General features: G+C 43.9%; 1 long non-coding RNA gene across 1 annotated transcript; it reads left to right on the top strand.

The window, feature by feature from the left end:
* Positions 1-7,776: 7,776 nt before the first annotated feature.
* Positions 7,777-10,495, top strand: LOC132078710 (uncharacterized). Its single transcript, XR_009419292.1, has 4 exons — positions 7,777-7,840; positions 7,987-8,065; positions 8,587-8,993; positions 9,825-10,495. It is a non-coding gene; the product is annotated as an uncharacterized LOC132078710 (long non-coding RNA).
* Positions 10,496-11,092: the final 597 nt, after the last annotated feature.

Below are 11,092 nucleotides of genomic sequence, written 5' to 3'. Positions count from 1 at the left end.
ACACTGAAAATGTTCAGTTCCTGATGGCAACAGACACCGCTATTTTTTTTTTAATATTGTATTTTATAATTTGTTTACAGCTGGAATTTGGTGCTGTGGTGACTTTGTAAGGGTGCTGAGCTAATTCAGCACCCAAGCCTGCAGCATCCTCTCCTCTGCCTCCTCAGGAGCAGTTTGCTCTTGGACCCTAGCTGAGCTGTGTTCACTCCAGGACCTTGGCCAGCACGGCTGAGGCAATCTAAAGCAGCGCCACTGAAATACTTGACAGTGAAATACTCCTTCCTGGTGAAGGCTTTGAGAGAAGCGAGCTGGCTCCTAGTGAAGTGCAGGGCAGCTTCCAGAGGGACTCTCATGAGTGTGTTCTTTTGCATGAGATTGCTCTGACATGTTGGACTGGCTTGAAAGCAAACCAGGGAGAGATTCCAAGTCAGAACTACAATTTAATAGGAAAATTAAAGTAAAGGCAGAGAATACTGGCTTAAACTGACAGAGTCAGGATACAACCTGGCACCCCGTTGGTCAGGGTGGTGGCTGCAGTCCCATTAAATGGTGGCTGCAGCCCTGTTGGAGTGATAGATGTGGCTCTGTTGAAACAATGATCCTGTAGAAGAGTTGGGTCTTCCTCTGAATGTCCAGTGGTGGCTATGTGGCTCTTGCCCTCTGGGAATGCAGTGGGAAAAGGCTGCTGGGATGCTCCAAACCTCAGATTGTATCCAGGTAGGAATGCTTGGCTCCTCCCCCTGTGCAGAGCATCTCCCAGTGGGATGATGGAATTTATCAGCCATGCAGGGACACTCACTGGCCATGAACAGAAGATATCCACAGGGGAAATAATCATGGATGAGTCATGGAGGAGATAACATTGCCCCAGCTGTTTTCAACAGCTTATGAAGATGGTGACAGAATACATACTTTTGGTTACATCTTACATTGAAACCTAAGACATATGTGTACAGAAAAATATAGATTTTGCCAAAAGACTGCATTAGGTCTGGACACACATACTTGCCTCTCTATTTACCTCATACACCAGGTGATGATGTACGGGACAAGGCATCTCATTCACAGAGCCCTGCCCTATAAAGGCACTCTTGGTGCAATAGCAAGGGGTGTGTGTAGTAACAAAAAGTGAAGAAGTCACACAAATATCAAAACCACCATTTTAATGCTGTCTTATAATTGAATTTCTCCAAGAAAGGGAATGTGTCAGAGTAGTGAGGCAATGTAAATGATAGAAATTAACCTAGAGAGATTGCATTTATGTAAAAAGTTTAAAATAGGGCTGTGTCTTGGCTAAACAAATCCTTTGGACCTACATACAGAGCACTTGCAAGCAGACATTGCTATTATTTCTTTTAAACCCCCTCCATCAGTTTGTGATTGGCAAGTACTTTACATGCAGGGTACAGGGAGAAGGACATAGACTTGAAAAAATGGCCAGAAAACACCACCAGCAACAGGAAAAAGTGACTTTATGTTGTTTAATTTCTGCTAGACACATTAGCAGCAAATGTCCCCAAACTGCAGAATTTGTCTCCTAATTTTGAAGCAGCAGAGCAGAGCTGCAGGGCAGGGGTAAAGGTGTCTCCCTGTGAGCTGTGGCAAACTGGGCAGGGCTGGGCAGTGCCAGCGGGCTCAGCTGGGGATGGAGGAGGTTTTCTCTTCCCTCTTCCCCCTGACCCACGAGCCTGGATACCTGGAATGCATTTTCAGTTTGAACCAGCCTTCCCACCTCTTCCCTTTTTTTCCTTTTCATGAGTGAAACTCCAACCAGCCATGGCCACCCCACAGAGCTGCTCCAGCCAGGACTTGCACCAGCTGCCCTTTCAAATGGAAATAAGCACAGAGTGGCCTGTGAATGCAAACTTCTTGAACAGGTTCCAGGATTACATTAAAGTGGGTGATTTGGGCACAGAAGATCAAAAAGAAAGTCACAGCCAAAGTTTACCCAGGTTTCCAGGGAGCAACCTAATAAAGAAAAATGAATAATACCCAACGAGAGGCTACGACTCCTATTAATTCATTTGTTTGCTCAGCTCCCAGAGAGGTTCCTGCCACATTATCCTGCAGAGGAGGCTCAGGTGGCTTTTTATTTGCTTATTTAAACACCTTCCCCACCTTGTGCCAAGTCCCAGTGGGTTGTGAATCTTCCAGCCTGATTCTGCTACTGCTGTTCCCTGGAGTGTCTGAGTTTATTCAGTTTTCCATGGGATTACCAGGCAAGGAAGGAGATAACAAAGAGATCCATCGTCTACAGGTAGGAGAATAGAAACATTTGAAATGAGTCCAGCATCTCCACAAAAGTATTTGTCGAAATGTATTCCTTCTCCTCACATAATGAAACAGGAATTAGAAATCATCATTGAAAAACCAAATTAATGCAACAAGTTACTGTTAATGCATAAATTTGGCAACCTGTTTGTCTTGTTTCCCCTATTCGGTTTCAAATGTATGCAATTAATAATTGCATTTAATCTCTGTTCTCCCTCCAGTCTGCAGCATCAAACCAGCACTTGATGGTGTCAAAGCTCATGACAGCCTGAGGAAAAAAATATAGGAGACCTTGCTGTACAGCTTCTAGGACTCTTTGGTATAGCAATTAAGATGTAAATGGAAAGGAGTTAATTGATATAAGTAAGTTATTATAATCACCATCGATTAAGTATAATCAAAATCGGTGTCTACACAAGCTATTGATTGCTACTTGCTTTTGTAAGTGTAATTGTAGCATGAATTGTCTGTGCATGGCTGGGCCTTTCATTGTTGTAAATACCCAGGCAAAGCAAGAGATTAAATTCTGTACAAGCTCTAAAGCACCTGCACTAAGTGTGAAACCTTTGTATTACAGCGGCCTGAGTGGGTCGCTGCTGGTGAGAGAGAGACGGTGAATCTTGTTTCTTGATCAGAAGGCTGAATTTATTAATATATGATATATACATTATAGTTATACTAAAAAGAATATAGAGAGAGGTTTGCAGAGCTGCTAGCTAAGCTAAGAAGAGATAGAAAAGAACCCACAACAAAGTTGTGGCCAAGGACTCAGTCCCCTGGCTTGAACTGGTGATTGGCTCTTAATTATAAACATAGAAAATGAGCCAATCAAGGTGAATCCTATTGCATTCCACAGCAGCTGATAATAATTGTTTACCTTCTCTTCGGGGGCCTCTGGCTCCCGAAGACACAGAAATATGAAAGGAAGGATTTCTGTGGAGAAATGTCTGCGACACCTTTGCTTTCATTCGTTGCTGTGAAGATTTCAATAGAGTATGAAGGAATATTTTTTGGTTCCCTCAATTGGATTACAGGTCTTGTCACATTTGTGTGAGGATAACAATCTCTAGGATGTGAGGTAGCTTTATAACCAGACCCAAACCACTCTGCAGTCCCTCAGGCCATATCTGGCACTGTCCACCAGCCTGGGCTGCTACAGAAGAAGCCAATTCTGCAAAACAGATGGGCAATGGCATATGCAAAATTTAACTTCTTGCATAAATTCTCCAATTTGACCACAGGATTTATCCAATACCTAATACAGTAGGATTGCAGTCCCAGTAAATTTGGAAGTGCTTCAAGTGCAAAATCACTGCATTTCATTGTTGCTTATGGCACGTTTTGGCAGCTGTGATCAGTATTGAGCCTTTTCAGTCACGTTACTTGAAAATCTGACTCTCTGTCTCATCTGGGGTGTTTATGCCATAAGGAAAACAAAGACCTGATTGTACTGATTCACCCCTTTGAAGGCAATACCAAGAATTCTGATATAAATAGCAAAATACAGTAGGTGATCACAATAGTTGATTAGAAAAGTTACCTAATTACACTTTTTCCCCCCTAATTTGTTATTTAAAATCTGCTTCTGCTTTTCTTGCTTTGCACACAGTGTGGGACCTTGCTTCACTTTCTCTTTGCAAACTCCATGAGAGGATGGGAAGAGTTGGGGGCTGGCAGTCTTGAGTGGGTTTTCAGTATCAGACTATAATCTGAAATTATTTCAGTGTTACCAAAGGCTCCAGAATTCCATGGTTGAGCTGCTCCACTTCACCCAACCACCGAGCCACATTCTGCAGTGAGAAAATTAGGAGCAAATATCAGGATTCCAGACAGGTAACATCACTCTCAGATGGCTTATTAGCCACACTAGAAGATAATTCTGGAATCTTTTATCTTCAGTATTGGTTTTCAAATGACAGCTAAAGTTCACTGGAGAGGCAAGGCAAGGAAATCTGCCCAGCTACTGTGGGTGCTGCCTGCTCTGTGCATGGGAGATTTCATTCTCCTGTTCAATCCTCCTGCTTAATTTTAATTTAAAAAAGTTTAATATTTATTTTCCTTGATGATGTTGCTCTTATCCATAGCTAGTACCAGAGAGTCAATCATTTGAGCTGGAAGGGGATGGACACTTGTTTTTAACATTTTTTATGGCTCTGGTTCCTGTCAGTCCAAGCTGGACTGAGCTTCACAAGCAAAGAACAAATGTAGGTTGTCTGAGAGGGCTTTCCAAAGCTGTTTCTTCACCCTCATCAGCAAATTTAGAAAGAAATTTGAACTGAATGTGCTCAGCTCTGGGAGTTGCCATGGTTGCAACACAGACGATCTAAATGTGGGAGATTATATAATCAGACAGAATGACTATTTATACAAAGAGTTTAATTTAAACAAAAAAAAAAAAAAAGGAGAGAAAAGCAAATGTGCTGCACAATACCTGACTCTGTCCCTACAGCAGAGCTGCAGGAGCACCAAGGTGTTAAATCCCAGTGCTCACACTTCCCTTCTTGGCAAGGTGTTTGTAATGTGCACCAAATCTGAAATAAAAACAAGGAAAGCATAAAGCAAAAAGTAGTATAGATTACAAAGATCCATCCAGGCCAGAAGGAAGCTGTTTATTACACCTGGGTCAAAAGCAGGATCTTCTTAATGGAAAATCCTGCAAAGTTTTAAATCACAGTGGTGTTCTCCTCCTTTGGAAGGATTATCCTGTGTAATTCTGTAAATCAGAGGGGCTGATTTATCTTCCCCAGCAGTGATTAAACATATGGGAGCAGATTCTGTGGCTCATAAGATGTTACCTATAGATGGTCGTGTCCTTCCTTGTGGTTCAGCTCTTGTGCTGCTCCCTCAAGGCTACTTCCTTGCAATTCCCTGTCCTGCACATCCCGGGTTCGTCCCCACATCAGAGGCTGGCTGGAGTGGGATTCCCCCCTATAGATTTCCCTTTAAACAGCTCCTTGGGTCTGTAGAAATGCTGGAGCTCAGGGGGGATCTCCTCACAATGTGCTGTTACCCACAGTGTGGTGAAGAGCAAGGTGATAATCAATATTAACTGCAGGCAACGAGGGCAAAGAGCTGCAGCCCAAGGGTGAGGAGAATTGTTTTCCTGGAGCTCAGTCCCACCTTTGGTTACAGATTAGGCAGATGTGAAGAGATTGCTTTCATATCTTAACATTATACGACAAGTGCTCCCACAAGATCCCCCTTAATGCCCACTGATGGGAGGCTGGAAGGAGTGTGTATTTATAAAATAACTTTTTGGAGTGGGGGAACTTTCTGCCCAGTGACAGCAAACGCTGAAGCAACCAAACCAAGCTGATGCTGCATTCTGGCATCAATCAGCTGAGCCATTAGTCTTTACAGTGGGTGTTTCTCCTCCCTGCCTTTTACTTTCTGTGATGATAAACTTTCCATGGAAGTTTAGTTCCGCTCAAATGACAATGAGAAATGGGCTGGGGAACTGCAGGGAGCAAGGACAGAAGAAAATCTCTATTGCAGACACAAAAATGTTCAGGTTGCAAGAGTAAATCCAGTTAGAGGAGAGAGATATACAGCAGAACCCATCTGTTCATCAGACCATGGAGGAAAGGGCTGATCTTTTTTCTTACTTTATTAATTTTCCAAGTTTTTTAATTACCTTGTAGTATAGTGTGGACACACCAAGACTGGGGTTTGAGTAGGAACGATCTCTTTTCAATTTTTGATGTGGTTGGCACTTGACCCCAAAACCCAGTGCTGGGTCTGACATAACTTCCCATGATGGGGAGTTCTGAGTTCTGGCTGACAGAGACATCCATGGCATCCATGGCATCCATGACATCCCTGATGGGCAGTGCTGAGCTCTGGCTGGCAGAGACACCCATGACATGCATGACATCCATGACATCCATGGCATCCATGATATCCATGACGGGCAGTGCTGAGCTCTGGCTTGCAGAGACATCCATGACATCCTTGATGGGCAGTGCTAAACTCTGGCTTGCAGAGGGAGGTTTGAGCTCCCCATGGGTGCAGGGAAGATCACAGTTTCTGTTACTGCAGGGCTCTCTGGGGAAATGGCTCTGAGGGGAACACACAGTCCTGCAAGGAAAACAAAATTGATGTCAGGCAGTTTTCTCTCATGGCTTGGGCTGTTGTGGGAGCTGGATCTTGTCTCACTGCTGAGAGAGACCTTGGGTGGCTGCAGAGTGCAGAACACACACAGCCCCTTTGGTAGGACACCCTGCTTTTTTCTCTTCAAATCCCATAGTTTGTGTCTCTTGCCATTGTAGGGCTCACCTCTTGTATCTTCCAGAGTGAAAAAGGCTTGCATACGTTGGCCCACTTCTGGGAAATTCTTTATTTTCATTTTAGAGGAGTAGAAAGAGAAACCTTACATTTATAAATCAAAGACTGATCTGTGTCTCTAAGCTGAAAGCAAGGTGTGAGAGAGGCCTTGCAGCAGCCTGGAGAAGGTTCCTGCTGCTCTGCTATAAATCTCAGCAAACAGGGATGCTGCAGCCAGCGCTCTGCTTTTACACAGGTTGTTGTCACTAAAAAATATGAGGATTTTTCAAAGGTGATTAATGCTGCTCTCCCATACCCTGAGGAGCCCCCAGCTTGCTGTCTGCAAGGCTTGTTCCAAAGGAGGGGGTAGGTGAGAGCTGGAGGAGGGTCTCAAGGCAGCAGGGCACAAGCGCCTTCACATGGTCAGAGAGCTGGAGGTGTGCAGAACCTGTGTCCAGGTTAAATATCTGCTGCTTCCATATCTTAGCTGGGACCTTTAAACACTGCTGCTGCAGGGCTCTGTCCACCCTTCTGCCACCTCCCTCTGGGTGAATAGCCATGGGTCACAATAAATGTGAGAACTGGTCTTACAGAGATGTGGGAAGCATTTCCCATTCACTTTTGTCTGTTGGGCCTCTTAGCTCTCAGTCTGGACAGGCAGAGGAGAATGTCCTTGCTGCATGTGCTCTGTGGTCACAGTCACAGGGTGGGGATGGTTTTGTTTTGCTGTGATGGTTTTGCTGTGTCTTATGCTCATCCTGAGGCACAGACAGCCCCTGCTTCCTGCACACCCTGCCTTACAGGAGGGTGACGCTGGTGCTGCTCCTCTGCCTTCCAACCTCCCTTGAATATGGTTCTATATAGAGGAAAGGATAGACAAGACAGTTTTAGAACTCAGGGAGGCTTGTGAGCTTGTCCCATCTTCTGTTCAGACCCCCATGGCCCAGTCTTTGACAAGGAGTGGGGTGGTCATTTGGGGTGGATTCCCCTCTCTGTGCTTCAGAGTCCTTTAGCATCTTCCTGGACTGAGTGAGCCCAGATTCCCCAAGGAGCAGTGGGTGCTTGTATGGGGACACAGTATGGGTGAATGTAGGTAATGTAGAATGTAATCTTATCCCCCAATGAGTTGCAGCTGGAACCAATTACTAAAGATTTGGAGCAGGCTGGATGATAACAGGCAACACCTGTAGCCAATAAGAACCGTGGTATAAAAGAGTGGATTGGTGAAAACTGGAGTCAGATGGCTACTGCAAGGACTAAGAGGAGGTAGTGCTTAGAGGAGCAGCCTGCAGGAGACATTGAGGAGGTGTGAGGCTCTGGCGATACGGAATCCTTGCACTATAATGATAATAGAATTGATATATATAAGGCAACAGGTGCTTTTCCAGGCTGATTCACCTCTCGACTGTGTTAGCACCTCCAAAATAATTATTTCTTTCCCTTGACTTCAAGCTGGCTCACAGAAATGGAGACATTTACTTTTGGGCAAATAGTTCTACCCGGATGATCAACAGGTCCCTGAATCTGATCTGTGAGTATCAAAATTTACATACTGAGATCCCAGGTTCAGTTATTTGAAGATGTTTTGGTGTTTTATATTGAGATCTAAGGCAGTGTGCCTGGCATTGATTTAATTTCAGACATTCTTTTTCATTGGGAATCTTCTCTACAAGCTGTCATGTTTATTTTACCACCCCCCAAATCCTATTCACTTATACATGTTTCCTTAGTGGCATTTCTGGGATGACATGGGATTGTACTGAGGTCTTAAGAGGTCTTTTTTCATCTAGCCTTTTATCTTTCTAAAGCTCCATGTTATCTGAGAAGTACTTCAAACTGAATCTCACTGTCCTCTCATGTCTTCTAAGTAAAAAGTATGAAATAAGCTTAGTCCAAATCTCTGGGGGAATTTTTTTCTGATTGACAAGTCCTTGCAAATATGTCCTGGGACCTGTCTGTTCTGCCTAATAAATCATCATTAACTCTCAGCAGATGAAGAGAGATTCTCATCATCTGACAGGGTATCAATTCACTTGCCTTAATGTATGGAAGGTTTTAGGTCTCTCCCCCAGCGCTCTCCAAGAGAAGCTTTCTGTCAAGTGAAAAAATGGGATTCGGGCAGCAGAACTGAGCTGCCAGGTTTGCCAGTGATGGACGAGGCAGGTGGGAATGAGGCTCTTTCCTCCTCTGCTTTATTGATCCTGTGGCTCTGGCCAGTGTAGCAAAGCTTCCACAGCACTAAAACCAAGCAGGAAATGAAGAAGGGGGAGACAATGGCCTGAAATCAGAGTCAAAGCCTGGCTGCCCTTGGGGAGAGCTTTTGGGAGCCCATCAGCATCAGCAATGTCACCTCCAACCTGGGCCAGTGCATGATTCACAGGACAGAAAGTTACAGTCTGGCACCAGCCTGTTGCAATAGGACACAAAATGAACGATACACACAAGCTGGAATTTCTAAGGTAAAAAGAACATAGTTTATTTTTGAACTCTAATATTTATAGACTTTTGTCTTGGTTTGGAAAGACAGGTGTCTGCTAAGGAAGGCAGGAGCTTCCCCTGAAATAGAGAAAATGAACCTTCTCTCTTCCCCCCCCCCCCGCTCTGAATTGCAATAAATTTTAAATTAAGGGGCTCTCAGGCAACAAAAATTACAGGAGCAGGGATTAACAGTTCTTTAATAGGGAACAAAATAAAAAAATAAAATAAACAATGCAGTACAGTAGAACAACACTGCCAGAGCCAGAACCCAGCCTGACACCCTGTGGGTCAGGCTGTTGGCAGCAGTCCCATTGGAATTGTGGCTCAGCCCTCCTGCAGTGTCAGGGCTGGTTCTGATGGAGCAGGGATCCTGGAGAAAGGTGCAGTCTCTTCCTCTGAAGATCCAGTGGAAGGAGAGGCAGCTGCTGTTCCTCTGGGGAATCCAGTGGAGAAGCTGTGCTGGTGTTCCAGAACCTCCAGATTATATCCAGGTAGGAATGCTTGGCTCCTCCCTCTGGGCTCACATCTCCCAGTGGGATGCTGTAGTTCTTATCAGCCATGCAGGGACATTCAATAGCTGTTATCAGCAGATGTCCCCTCCCAAGGGAGGAGTGATTGTGGTCACTCAAAGAGAGAGATAAGGCAAACTGCCCACTTGACAAAGGCAATCTGCCATACAGATGGCAATAGAATACATCTTGCCTTGCAGTCTGGAATAATTTTCAAAAGTGACCATGGATTGGAGGGTGAAACTGCCACTTCTCCAGCTACCCTGGTCAAACTAACAGTCTATTAATTTTCTCTTCCTTCAGGAAGGAACGCAAAACAATAATTATTTACATGGGAAATGCATGAGAAACTCCATTACAAAATGCAAACATCAGAAGGCTTAGAAGAATTTAGAAGAACAGGGTGACACCATCCCTCTGGTAACACCACGTGAAAAGCAGTTTTCCATTTTCTTGATCTTTATCTTATTTAGGCACATCAACAAAGAGCTCTTCATAAGCAAATCAAGAAACCAATATATGCCAGGCAAGACATGGTTGCAGTGTTCAGTGTTGGCCAAACCTTCCCATGCTGGAATTGAGAGGCTTGCTCTGGTTGAAGGGATGTGCTTCACCTTATCTGCCATTCTCTCCTGGACTTCCTCGTTTCCGCTGTACAAAGCTCAAAAAATCTCCCAAAGCCCCAACCCGTCACATTGTCCTCCTCTGCCTTGGCCATTATTCTCAGGGACACTTTTTAATGTGCTAATAAATTAGAAGTAACCGCCCAAATGTGATGGAACCTTACAAAATAATAAAAACCAGAATGTTTTTATGTTATTAATTAATAAAAACCGGAATAGTTACAAAGTGTACAAATTCCTGCTAACATTAAATACAATCCAGTATTTCACTAAGGCCTTCGTTTTCTTTCCTTATCTTTCTCCTTCTTAACTATTTGTAGATTAAAAAAGATACTGCTATGTATAACTGCAGCTTATATTCGTTTGCATTTTTCCACATAAATACCAAGATTAAAAAAAAAAGAGAAAGATTTAAGGATTCTTCAACTTAATCTTTTCCCTGCAAGAGCTCAGCTATAAAGAAATACACCAGACTGAAGTGTTTTAATGCACTCAGAGAAGTGGCAGTACTGAAATCTCTGCAGTTTTTTAGTCATTGTGTTTGAATACCAGGATCTTGCTTAGGAAAATAAAAGCAGTTTATTGTCTGTTTGTTGGCTGAGTTGCTATGGCAGAGGGTTCAACATGAGTGGCTCTGTGGGGAGGCAAATACCTCCTGGTATCTAAGATTGGGCTGTGGCTTTGGAAGAACACAACAGAATTTGTGCTGCCCATCATAGGAGATGTGCAGGGAATATTCTAAAGGAGTCCAGGACATTCCAATATCCCAGCAGAATGTTTGTGCTCCCAGATACACCATAAGGGCACCAGGGAAGTCAGATAAACATGCTGAGGTTGTTGAAATTATTTGTCTGGAATCAAGTAGATGTGTCTTTGTCCAGCTGGGGGGAAGAAGTTGGGATGGAGAACAAAATTCTAAAGAAACACATAGAAGATGCCACCAACCAG

Source organism: Ammospiza nelsoni, chromosome 12 (genome assembly GCF_027579445.1).
Source record: "Ammospiza nelsoni isolate bAmmNel1 chromosome 12, bAmmNel1.pri, whole genome shotgun sequence".
Taxonomy (NCBI): domain Eukaryota; kingdom Metazoa; phylum Chordata; class Aves; order Passeriformes; family Passerellidae; genus Ammospiza; species Ammospiza nelsoni.
The sequence above is the reverse complement of the archived record's forward strand: the minus strand, read 5'-3'. Positions and strand labels throughout refer to the sequence as shown.